The following is a 12942-nucleotide window of genomic DNA, read 5'->3' as shown; positions in this document are numbered from 1 at the left end:
TTTTTTTTCTTTCTTAATAAAAAAAATTAATAAAAAAAAGAAAAGAAATTATTGTCCTGGAAAAATCTAGTTTTTGAAGGAAATCTGGGATACTTAATGATCTACCTCAACAATGGCTGAAAAAGTTAAGACACAATTCACCTTAGTGGTTGTCACAATTACTTATTGCCCATTAATAGAAGGGAAGGTTGAATGAATAAATTTGTCATCTATAATGAGATGCAGGGGATGGTGACACTGGATAGTTAGAGGCTACAGCAGGCTGACTCAAAACAGACTGCTCTGATCCTGCCCCCCAGAACAGACTGCTCTGATCCTGTCCCCTAAAACAGACTGCGCTGATCCTGCCCCCAAGCCTTATGCTTGTGGAACTGCCTTGCCTTGAGGTACAGCCTAACCATTTCCTTTCAGCTAAAACTAAACAGCTAAACAGTCATCTCTGTTTATAAAAGTCTGTGTTCTCTCTTCTTCCTCTTCCTCCTGCTCTTCCTCCTCCAGCTGCTCCTCCTCTGCCTGTTCCTCCTCCTCCTCTTTCTTCCTCTTCTATCACTGGCTTGGGTGAGATAGATGGCTTTGTTGAAGTATCCCATATGAGAAGAAATTAAGAGATCATGGAACTGAAACATGTAGTCTAGAAACTATAAGGAGTAGAAGCCAGGTAATAAATGCAGTCTGGAATCTAACCATCTAGTCAAACCTTAAGATATGAAACAAACTCAGGCCAACAGCAATAACATATGAATGTGGAAAGCTCAGCTCATCTGTGCTCTGATTCTAGAGCTACAGAAATCATAAGATAATTCTGTTTTTATTTTAAAAATTCTTAATTTTACACACTAATCCCACTTCCCCTCCTTCACCTTCTCCACCTTCCATCTCCCTGCATTCTAACCCCTATCTACTCCTCAGAGGAGGTAAGGCCTCCCTTGGGAGTCAACAAAGTCTGGCATACCAAGTTGAGATAGGACTAAGCTCCTCCCCGTTGTGTCAAGGCTGAGCAAGGTATTCTACCATAGGGAAAGGGTTCCAAAAAGCCAGTTCATGCACTGAAGATAAGTCCTGGTCCCACTGCCAGGGGTCCCCCAAAAAGTCACATAACTGTCACCCACATTCAGAGGGTTAAGTTCGGTTTCATGCAATCCACAGCTCATGAGCTCCCATTAGCTAGGATCAACTCTCTCTGTCGTTTTCTAATCATTATTTGACCCCCTTGCTCATATGATTCTTCCTCCCTCTCTTCAACTAAGCTCCAGGACACCAAGAGCAGCAATTAATAAGTGTGGCCTCCTGAAACTGAAAAGCTTCTGTAAGGCAAAGAACACGGTCAATAAGACAAAATGGCAGCCTACAGAAAGGGAAAAGATTCTCACCAGCCCCACATTTGACAGAGGGAAGATCTTTAAAATATATAAAGAACTCAAGAAATTAGACACCAAAATACCAAATAATCCAATTAAAAAAGGCATACAGATTGAAACAAAGAATTCCCAACAGATGCATCTCAAATGACCAAAAGACATTTAAGGAATTTCTGTTTTTTTTTTTATGACAACTGATTTGTGGTTAGTGAATAAGTAATAGGGCCATTAGCTCACTCCACACACTGTTTGGAGAATAAAACAGCTCATCTTTTGTAAGAGAATGTGTTAACAACAGAGTTTTATATTCTAAGAAGAAATTCAGAAGACCCAAGATTCTTCCCTGACCTAGTGCCACCTGGCATGACATCTTAGGAACAGCTCTCTCTCCTTCATATCTCAGTTTCACCATCTTTAAAATAATATGTCAAATTAGGTCAGCAATTTGTACAAACATTCTCCTTCTCCCCCTCCTCCTCTTTCTTCTTTTTGTGCTAGAGAAACCTTTCACCAAATTATGTCTTGTGGAAATTCCATGCACAAAACAGATAAAAGTACTTGAAGTAAGGTTGGATGTGGTCCTTTGCCGTCCCTCCACACCTCTCCATGGCATTGTCTGAATCACCCAGGGTCCTAGGGGCCCGAGCTGTAAGCTCCAGCCTCTTCAGCTTGGCATTCTGTAAATTCTAGCAAAAGTAACCTATGTGCAAGAGCACTGTCCTGTGACATTTCTGCATCCCACCACTCTGTATGATGTCAGTGGCCCCTGACCACTGCTGGAGCTGTTCTGCTTCATGTCCTCCACAGCCGGCAGACTCCCTCTGCTATGTCAAAGCACCTTTGTAGTTAACTTCAGACTTCTACCTCCCTGAATGGCTTTATTATCCACTGTACAGATTTCTATTTTTTAAATATTATCATTTCATAGACTGGTGCTTACATTTAGTGTTTGCAAGGGTCTCTGACTGGCAGATGATCCAGCAGGGCACAGAGCTGTCTCCTTCCAGTCACAGTATGTTGCTTCTGCAGGTGACATGCTCTCCTGACACCATGCTTGTGTCTGTAACCTTAAGGTTTTGAATAGAGCTAATGTTTTCCCCATAGTCTATAGTTTCTTCCATTTTGTTGATCCCATCGAGTGTTATCTTAACTCTCCTACACATGTACTGGGTGATAAAATTTGACTCTTCCACCTACACAGTATCCACAGACTTGTCTAAAGTCCCTCATCCATAATTTACTCACCAATCTAAGCATTTACAGAAGTAGTTTTATCTAACTGTAAAAATGCAAGTATAAGCTACAGAGATGAATTTGCTGCTCTTTCAGAGGAGCTGAGTTTAGTTTCCAGACTTTAAGCAGTAATGCTCACAATGCCTGTGACTCCAGTTCCAGAGATCTGACACCTTCTTGTGACCTCCAAGGGAAACTGTCCCCTTGTGCACCTACCCTGATGGATATACACACACACACATACATAATTAAAAATAAAATAAATCTTAAAAATGTAAATATTTATCTAGCAAATAGCCAGATCTTTCTAAGCTGCTTTTGTTATCTGGAAACTTGGATTAATTCCTTAGAATCTATGAAGCACAGTGAGAGAAACACTGGGAAGAAACTCTGAGCGCCTTTACTTTCTGCTTTATGCGACTAACAAAGACTCAGTTTACCTTCCTGCAAAGTCTTCTATATATGCTAGGAGTGCATGAGGTGATCTGCATGGAATTATTTCATCAATGTATCAACTCATGTGTATATCATGCTGTGAAGACCTGTCCTGCTCATAGGGAAATTTTGTAAATCATGAAGCAGACTTGTGAAACAGACGAACATCACACCTTTAGAAGCCAACTCCTGTTGTGTTGGGAATAGCATGGCCCTTCATGGGCATTACATTCTGAGGGTCTGATGAGCGCAGAAGGCACATAGACTCTGGAGATAGTGAACTCCCTAAGACAGGAGAAGCTGAAGCATGGGGCCTGGCGTAGCTTGCTTACCCCAATGATCATTGCCAGCTTCTAGTCACATGGAAATGAGTTTGGGTTAAGGTCCTCCCTATCATCTGTCTTCATGATAGTGAGTAAGTTACTTAAACTGATGCAGCCCAGATTCCAACCATTTGAACTGAGGAGTCCCAGTGATATTGAAAATAATAGGAAGTGCTAAAATGTCACAGTATTGGAAGACTATAGGGCAAAATTTCAAATGCTGGCTAATTTTGATCATTAACTTGATAGTACTTGAAAACTGGTCTAGAAACAAACCTCTGGCATGCCTGAGAGTCAGTTTCTAGATCAGGTTTGTTGAAATGGGAAGACCCATGCTACGTGAGCATGGCACCATCCTATTGACTGAGGTTCCTGCACTTCGTGCATAGGGAAAAGCTCAGTTGAACACCAGGTTTGCTCACTCTCTGCTTCCTGAGCATGGATACAGTGTGACTAACCAGCTCCAGCTTCTACCACTATGCTTTCCCTACCATGATGTACTGTTTCTCTGAAAACTGTAAGCCAAATAAACCATTCCTTGTCACTTGCTTTCTGACAGATATTTGTTGCTGTGACAATGAACGAAGTAACTAATTTAGTTAGTTTCCCAATTATCCCTCATTTGTTTCTGTCACAGACATGTTGGAACATCTTTACAGCTGTTAGCAGAAGCCACCTTCCCTCCTTTGGGGTAGGAAGTGACCGTTGACTCATTGTCTCTTGGCATTATGTTCAAGGAAGGTTAAAGGACCAGTCAAAGCTATTTGAGTTATAGTGCCCACATTTCATAACTTGAGAACGTCAGGAAATTTCAAACATCTGAGATGGCTTGGAATGAAATAATATTAAAAAAAATTCCACTCACAAACAGAGTGAAAATACAGATGGAAAGGATTTTCCATTCACAACCTGCTTTCAGCGTAGGCATTTTGTTCCATAGAGGAGGGTCGAAGATGGCAATGAGAGCCCTGAACTCTAGGTGGCTCTTCAGGTCTAGGAAGTATGTATAGCAGAGGGGAAGGAAACAGAACAAAGATTACTAGATTTAACGGCACAACTTAGTAAAAGTCTGGCCACCAGGGCTAGAATCAGGTTACTATGCAGTGGTCTCTCCTCCACACAAAGTCGTAGAGTGTGTGCAGATTTTATAGTAGGCAAGGCCACCAGTGTGCTTTGTGTTGGGGAGAAGTAGAGTTTGCAGGCAGCTAGGCTCACTATACTTTAAGGGGGTTTTCCTTCTTGGAACGGGGATTCCATTTAATGTTTCCCACATGTTGGAGGTGTTCGGGCTGGTCTGGGATGGGATTCAAGGGGATTCCCAACTATCTTCCCACAGTGAGAGGTGCTTGAATCACAACCTTCTCTCTGAGGCTTTGGCAGAATCTGTAACTTGGAGCCTATAACTGCTCCCCCACTGTCCTGGGGTTCATCCTTAGACGCCTGGTGTAGCCCTTTCCCCCTCCGCAGCAGCCTCTTTCAAGCTACACATTCAGCTCAACAAGCCTTAGAAGATTCAGGTATGGTTCTCTTCCATTCTCCCACCCTAAAGTCCCATCTCCACAGTCTGGGAAAGTGTGTGCTGACTTTTCCAACAGGCATGTCACTAGAAATGACATGCCCGCTACCTCTCACTCCCTCCCCTCCCCCTCTCTGTCTGTTAGATGAAACTTGAAAGTTTCTGTTTCCAGGCAGTGAAGTGAGCTGCTCCACCACCAGCTAACCTTTCCTGTGCACATGAAAAATGATAGCTGCAGGGCTCCTCTGTGAAATCAAGAGACTCTGATGCCAGCTGGAGTCTTCTGTACTATTTTGGCCATTCCCCAAAGGACACCATGTAGGGTTCTGCACTTGGTTAGCCAAGCCTGACATCAGGAGGCAGTGTGGCATAAGAGACAAAATAGTGGGGTTTTACTTAGAAAGTTTGGGTTTGCAGCCAATTCTGACTCTTTTATGGAATGACCCAGGCTGAGCCACTCCGTTTCCTTGAGCCTTAATTTCTCCTTCCATTAAATGGAGTTTTTAATTCATAATTCGTGTAGTTGAGAATTGGGTGAGTCATCATGCATAGCCTTCCATCACACATGTCTCATGTTGTTAGCCCCAACTGCAGCCAGTTTATGTCTCTGTTTGATCGGCAAAGAGGAACTGTATACTGAGAGCCAACTAAATATTTGTATCTCAAGTTCTTTTCAAACGGAAAGAGCCTCTGTATGGAGAAGCCTTTGTGTTTTGTGAAAGCTGGGGATATTATTCCATCAAAAACTCTAGTTTGTAAGTTCATGGAATTACAGGCAAAGAGACTAAGAGGTGTTTTTAGTTCATTGTGAACACTAGAAAGGGTAGGATTCGGGGGGATGTTTTTCATTCTGTCAGCTTGCGTTCCCTTTCCAATTTCTATCTTGTTATACGATCAGGCTATTGCTGTATTTATGGATGGCCACAGTCTGCCTGCAGGAGCATACTTAGTCACAAGGGAAGTGCTTTCTTTCTGAGGGCTATGCAAGAAGCTGACACATTGAAAAGGAACACAGCAGAGGCACAATATGCCTCGGAGTAGAGACGTGGGCTTAGATTTTGGCTCCATCACTTGAGTTTTAAGACCCAATCTCTATGCACTCAGAGCCTCTTTGTCTCATAAATACATCCATGCTTCAGAGACATGCTGTGGTCTTTTGGTGCCATGATGCCCAAGGAGGCATCAGGAGTCTATAGTTTACACACTGGGCTAACTGTATGCTGGCAATGTCCATCACTGAAATTGATTAACATAAGCGGCTTTCTTCTGCCTCTAAAATTCCTATCTTCTCTTTCATTTGGGGACCTGTCCTTACTCCCGTAGCTGCTGGAGTTCAGAGCTCCAACCTGAACGAGCACTGCCTGGCTGTGAGATCCGGAGCTGTGTGCCCTGTTGTTTGCAATCTGGTGAAATGTTTCAGGGGATGGAAACAATGCAGTAAGGTTTGGACCCTTTAAGCGCCTCGTGTTCACCTGTCAGAAACTCGCAATATTTTCCAAATTGTATTAGTAAATACTTCCATTGTTAAACTCGACATACGTTTGTAGAACGTTAATCTTGAAGCTCTCTGTGAACTGATAATCAGACAAACAGAAACACCTCTAAGAGCCTGTCTATATCAGGTGAGTACCACAGAGCCTAGGAGAGGTAATTCCTCACCCACATTGTGTGATGACAAAGCTCGTGGCTAGAAACTCTGTCACCTCTTGAGACAGGTTAAGGAGGGGCTGGGAGCACTAAGGTAGGCATTTGAAAGAAGCAGGGGCAACCCAGAGAATATTCACACTCTGCACCCCCTTCTTTGCCCAGATGTGGTTCCTGATTTTGGCATGCACAAGGCCAAGGCACACTGCTTCCCATACTCATACAACAGGAGTGCTTCCCATCACTTTATTTAGGCTGAGCAAACCTCTCCCCAGTCCCCATGTGGCTTGCTCTATCTTAGGAGAAGGGGCCAGGGTGGGGAACAGCTCTCATTTCTATGATGCTCATGGGGAAGCTCTAAAAAGTAAGGAAAAAGAGGTCCACAAAAGCATTAAAAAGAAATGTTCAACCTTAAAGAGAGCGCCCTGTCCAGCTCGCCCTCTGACACAGAGCAGTTCCCAAGAATCTCTAGCCAAACAGCGCTCCATAGCCAAATACGTGAGCCTGTAATGCCCAAGGACTTTCTGGAGTCAGAACTCCACATTCACATCCAGCCCCAGGTTGCCACCTTTTCTCCTAATAGCACCAACACAACTTCTTCCTTCTAGAATACCTGCCAGGCTAGCAGGCACTCTCAGATTTGGCAAGATAAAATGATAAAGCCTAGGGGGTGGGGATAAGCAGAAACACTCCAGAACAGGGAAGGTGGCTTCTCATGTCTTGGGAAGATGTTAAGTGGGGTTCCTGCTCTGAAGAGTGAGGAGAGAGCCTGATGGGGAGCAGCATGGGATCTGGATAGCCCTGTAGCCTCTAACCATGCCAAGACCCCACCTGAGGCCGGTGAATCAGGAGCCTCCCACTGGAGATTAGCACCTTGCTCCAAGTCTATTCTTGCAGCCTGTAGGTTGTTCATCTGTGCCTAGAACTCATAGCCTCACTTTGGTATCCCAACGCTTATTTTTTCCACAGAGTGGACATCATGAGGACCAAATTGGGGTGGATGGGGGGGTAGCTGAAAACTGTGTAGTACTGAGATTGTTTAAATATACAGTTATGTTCTCTGTCATTCAACCTCGTGGCTGTGAGCGAATGCCACTTTCAAACTCTATTTTTCTAACACTCAATAGGGGAAAAATCCACAGGTGAGAATCAACTAGCTAAAGGGTTAAGAGAAAAAAGTCTTACTTTGCCACCAAAAAAAAAAGGGCAGAGACAAAAACTTTACCAAAAGTTTCTCTGAGTAGTTTTGACAGATCAACACCAAATATAATAGAAGAGGAAGGCAAGCAAGAAATAACTAGGGTACATCGGATCACATGCAGAGAAACACTCTGTTACCGGGGGTGGAAACAGAACACGAGTGTTAAAGAGTTATAAACCCACACCTCACTGGGTACCAGGAATGCCAAGGGCACATCAGGAAGACCCTGAGTGATGGGGTCAACAGACTCACCTTTTCCAGGTCGGAGAAATCTAGGTCGCTGGGCTCACAGGCTCCCTGAAGAAGTACCTGGGCTGAGACCGTGGCAAGTTCCCACGGGCGCAGTCCCTAGCCTCTCCCCAGCCACTGTCTTTGTGCCCAGGAGAGGCTGGGATGTGTGTCTGCGCGGGAGAGGCGTGCGACAGTAGGCAGGCTGTGGCCAGAGCAGCCAGCTTTGCCTGGTTTTTATAGGGAGCTCCTTCCTCTGTAATGGGACGCCTCGCCTCCAGACATCCTTTCCCACTTTTTTTTTTCTTTTCAGTTTGCGAGTTAAAGGAACAGCCCTCCCAGCGGAACCGAGTTAGCTCATGAGAGACGCACTCAGTCCAGGCAGCCAGCCAACTAACAGACCATTTGCATACAATTTATAGTGAAAAAAAAAAAAAAAAGAGTAGGAATTCCAGCTCCCTCCGCCTCCGCAGAATAGCTGTTAGAGAAGTGTGATTTTTGCCTTGCTCCACAAACAAGTATTCTAATTGTGAAACAGAAGCCTCTGGAGCTGAGCAAGAGGGAAAGGGATCCTGGCTCTGCTCCTGGACTCCAGCAAGCTGGAAACCCTACCTGGGTTCCCTTAGGCTCTGGGCAGCAGCTGCGGGGTGACACCTCAGAGAAACTGAGTTGAGTCCAGTTCCTGGAAAGAGGAGGTAGAGGGCTGCGCAAGCCCAAGGCAGTTCAGGTTTCTCTTGGCCCCAGGAGATAACTCAAGATCAGTTCTCAGCAGCTGGGGACCATGTTAGAAGCTTGGAGGAGTGGGAGCCAGCCATGCCCAGCTGCCTACAGGATTCATTATTCGGATCCCAGTGTCCTGTCCTGCAGGAGCCACTTTTTGCCATTACTTATCCAAGTGCTAAGTGCCTTCTTTAGCAGGGTCTCTTGAGTGTGGCTTCTGAGCTCTCAGTGCCCATAGATGCTCAATCCAGACTTTTTTCTTTTTAAAAAAGTTACTAATACTTTTCAAACGGTAACAACTTTATCTTTAAGGTCGAAGATTGCTTCTAAGCCGTTCCTGGGCTTGCTGTTCAGCAAGTTAGAGTATCCACAGGACACATGGAGGCATTCGAGGGAGAGAGAAGCTGCCCTCACGGGTTTATTTATTACAGTGCTTGTAGCCTGCAGTCTAGAGAAGTAGTTTAATGTCATTGGTGGTCTCTGCCTAAGACGGATTGTCAACCCACTACTGACCAGAAATAGTGAGTGATGATACTTAAATAGGAGATTGTCACACATTAGCACAGACACCACTGCCATGTTGAACTTTGAAAATGCATTTCTTTGTTCTGTAATTTAGAAGAGAGACTTCTTATATTTTAATTAAGAATCAGTAATGGAGGTTTCAAGAATCCACTTACCTGTAATATTGTTTGATAGCACCCGTCAGCCTTCATCATAGCAGTTGCTCTCAATTTCTCCAGTGGAAAAAAGGCAAATCAAGACTAGGCTCTCCCTGTGTTAGCATTGACTCCAAGATTCTAGAACTTTTTGAAAAAGTGACCCACTCACCCGCAGACAGCAAGAAAGCACATAAATCATTATGCCATAAATCATGTGAACTTTTGAACTCATTTGAACTTTTGAACCATTTTGGTTGATTCAAATGTTGGTTGTTTAGGGAGTTTTTTCATTCTGTATTTCAGCCAAAACGTATTTCAGTAGCATGTGCCTGTCTTTTCACCAGCAGTGAATGCTTCTGTGCCTCTGGACTTTGCTAAGTGGACCCAGGGCTACATCTTCTCAGTTATCAAATAAAGTGCTGTAAGTGTATTATGCCATGTGTCCTATGTAAGCTATGTTTACACAAATACATACTCAATTTATTTGTAATTAATGACATATATTTGAACAAGGCATTTAAATAAGTTGAGTCTCCTAAAAAAAAAATCCCTGGGTGATTAATAGGGCTTCTTCTCAGAATGTTTCAGTTCCCAGGTCCCTAGCTCCCAATAATTCTTACTGTTCTATAATCAATTATTGATTCAGAGCAATTACAAACTGTTTAACCAATCACAGGAAAGCAAAATGAAATGTGACCAGACTCATTCTGAGGAAGGAAACAGCCAGTAACCCTGACACATAAGAATACAGTCATCAGCTGCCACAGAGGTATATCACGATACCATAGACACATCGTTAGTGCAGTCTACTTGCAAAATGTGTTTTCAGCTGCATGTGGGCTCACTCTTTAGTAAATCTGACATTTGAGAGGTCTAAGCAAGAGAATCACCATGAGTCTGAGGTCAGCCTGGGTTATAGAGTGAAACCTTTTCTTAAAGACAAACAAACAGAACAAACCCAACAAAAGAACTACTAACAACAAACTAAAACAAGAAACCCTTTCCCCACCAACGAAAAGAATTTTCTTCCAAAAAGCTATGAAAAAAGCTATATCTTAGCCTTGAAGTGAGGAAGACACAGACTAGGCTTCATTCTGTCCCCTTGGGCCATTTTTAATTCTGCATATGGTAATTTTACCAAGTAATGTTTGTACTTTGATATTTAGCCCTCTAATGCCTTTCCTATCCTTGTCCTCAAATATCCCTGCTATTTCTCCTTTTACTTGTTTTTTTTTCTCTCTCAATTTACATATTTCACTTAATATGGTGGCCTCCAGTTCCATCCACTTTCCTGCAAATGTCACAGTTTTATTCTGCTTTTTGGCTAAATGAAACTCCACTGGGCCTTTTCTTTATTCTCTCATCTGTTGATGCCATGTAGATGGATGATGACTAGTTCTGTCAGCACCGCGGCTATTCCAGTATTTCAGTATCTCCACAGTAAGCTGACTCTGATGTGTGGTAAATGCCATTGGATCATATGGCAGTCCTAGTTTCAGTTCACTGGTGACCCTCCCCAACACACACTTGCTGTGGGACAATGGTCTTGCACCCTGTAAAGATTTATCAGTTGTATTGGCTTTATAAAACACTGAGTGACCAGTAGCCAGGCAGGAAGTATAGGCAGGATGACAAGAACAGGAGAATTCTGGGAAGAGGAAAGGGTCAGTCTACAGTTGTCATCCAGACATAGAAGAAGCAAGTTGAGAATGCCTCACTGATAAAATGTACCAAGGCACATGGCTAACACAGACAAGAATTATAGGCTACTATAAGAGTTAATTAGAAGCCTGAGCTAATAGGCCAACCAGTTTATAATTAATGTAGACCTCTGTGGGTTTTTTTTCTTTGTGTGTGTGTGACCGAATGGCTGCAGAAACCTCTGTCAACACACATTGATTTTCATAGTTATTGGACAATTGAATTTACATTTCCACTAGGTATATGATACTCTTGTCAGTATTTGTTGGGTTTTGTTTTTTCGAGATAACCATTCTAACTGGGTTCAGATGAATTTTCAGAGCAGTGTGGATGTTTGTTTTCCTGACAGTGAAGGAGGCTAAACAGTTCCAATATATTTATTGCTACTTCTTTTGAGAACTATGTGTTTAACTCCTTTGCTCATTTCTGGTATGAAAAGTTATTCTGTATGTGTTGCTTTTATTGGATAATGAATAAAGAAACTACTTGTACCTATGACAGGGCAAAACAGAGCTAGGTGGGAAAAACTAAACTGAATGCTGGGAGAAAGAAGCCAGAGTCAGGAGATGCCATGAAGCTGCCACCAAAGACAGAGGTGCTGAAACCTTGCTAGTAAGCCACAGCCATGTGGTGATACACAGATGAATAGAAATGGGTTAATTCAAGATGTAAAAGTTATCTAGAAATATGCATAAGATAATAGGCCAAGTGGTGATTTAATTAACAAATTTTCCGTGTGATTATTTCAGGTCTGTGAAACTGAAAATGAACAGGCAGTCTCTGGCTACAGATTAGTGTGCCAACATGGGACTGAATAAATCCATGTAAAACCTGAGAAAACTTGAAAGACAATCCTACACACAAAGGAACAGAGTTAATCATGGCTTTTTTTTTGGTAGCAGCATTTTCTTGGGTGGGCTCTGTTTGTTAGAAGCAAGCAGGGGCATGATTCCTTAAAGAGAGGTCTTCCTGATTTAGTGGTTAAAAAAAAAACAAGCAAAAAACCTGTGAGGTATCAAATCAGCTGAAACAGCGGCTTTCTGGTCCATGCTGCCAGCACAAACTCTACCTCTTTTAGGAGGCTGAGCACTTGAATAGGGTTTGTGAGTAGTATGCTGCAAGTTACTTGGTGGCAGCATGGGCCATCTGGTTGCCAGCATGAGCATGACTCCTACCTGGAAGTCTCAGAGGCAGTGAGCATATCTCTGCTATGTTGGACGGCCAGAGCTAAAAGACAAAGCAATCTTAGATCTAGTAATGTGGCTTAGAATTTTAAGAAGCATCCTGGACAAAAACGGATTTCAGATACACAATAGGACACATTCAGGCATAAAAGACCTCTAAATGAGACATAGTATGTTGAAAAAGTGTATGTAGGTTTGGGAGAGAGAAGAAAAAGAGTAAAGAGACAGTAAATGTACCATAAACGAGTACAGTCATAAATTAAAGGATTAAAGAAAATAAAACAAATAATAAACTTGTAGAAAAAGTGATAGCTAGAAGAGAAAAATAGGCCACATAAAGATGGAATATTCACAGAGTCTGGATTATACATATTATTGTGTTTTCTTTAAATTATTTGACTGTCAAGGAGCTAAGTACAGAGAGTAATTTCATTGTATGGGCTGCTAAGCTAAACCAACCTATGTATTTTAAAGGTATCATAACTTCAGAATTTGAGTCCAGACTAATGTGGTTTGATTGACCAAGATCCCCCAAAAGATCACCATGTACACCCCAAAAATTACTTCACCCATCAGAAAGCAGGAGGCAGTTTGGAGAGAACTATGCCCACATTCCCAAATATTGTTTATAAATTTTAGTTTACATTTAAAGGGGGATATGCTATAGAGATGGATACTTTGCATTGGTATGGATCTTGGTTTATTGATATAAATTTAAGGTCTCTCTCTCTCTCTCT

The 12942-nt window shown here is 42.6% G+C and overlaps 1 protein-coding gene across 1 annotated transcript in view; it reads right to left on the bottom strand.

Moving 5' to 3' along the window:
- Tnc (tenascin C) overlaps nt 1-8074 on the bottom strand; it is an 85813-nt gene extending 77739 nt beyond the window's left edge. The window contains exon 1 of the mRNA XM_026781773.1: nt 7963-8074. The gene's annotated coding sequence lies outside the window, so the exon portion shown is untranslated. The remainder of the gene's footprint in view (nt 1-7962) is intronic.
- Nucleotides 8075-12942: the final 4868 nt, after the last annotated feature.

Source organism: Microtus ochrogaster, chromosome 10 (assembly GCF_000317375.1).
Source record: "Microtus ochrogaster isolate Prairie Vole_2 chromosome 10, MicOch1.0, whole genome shotgun sequence".
Classification (NCBI taxonomy): Eukaryota; Metazoa; Chordata; class Mammalia; order Rodentia; family Cricetidae; genus Microtus; species Microtus ochrogaster.
The sequence above is the reverse complement of the archived record's forward strand: the minus strand, read 5'-3'. Positions and strand labels throughout refer to the sequence as shown.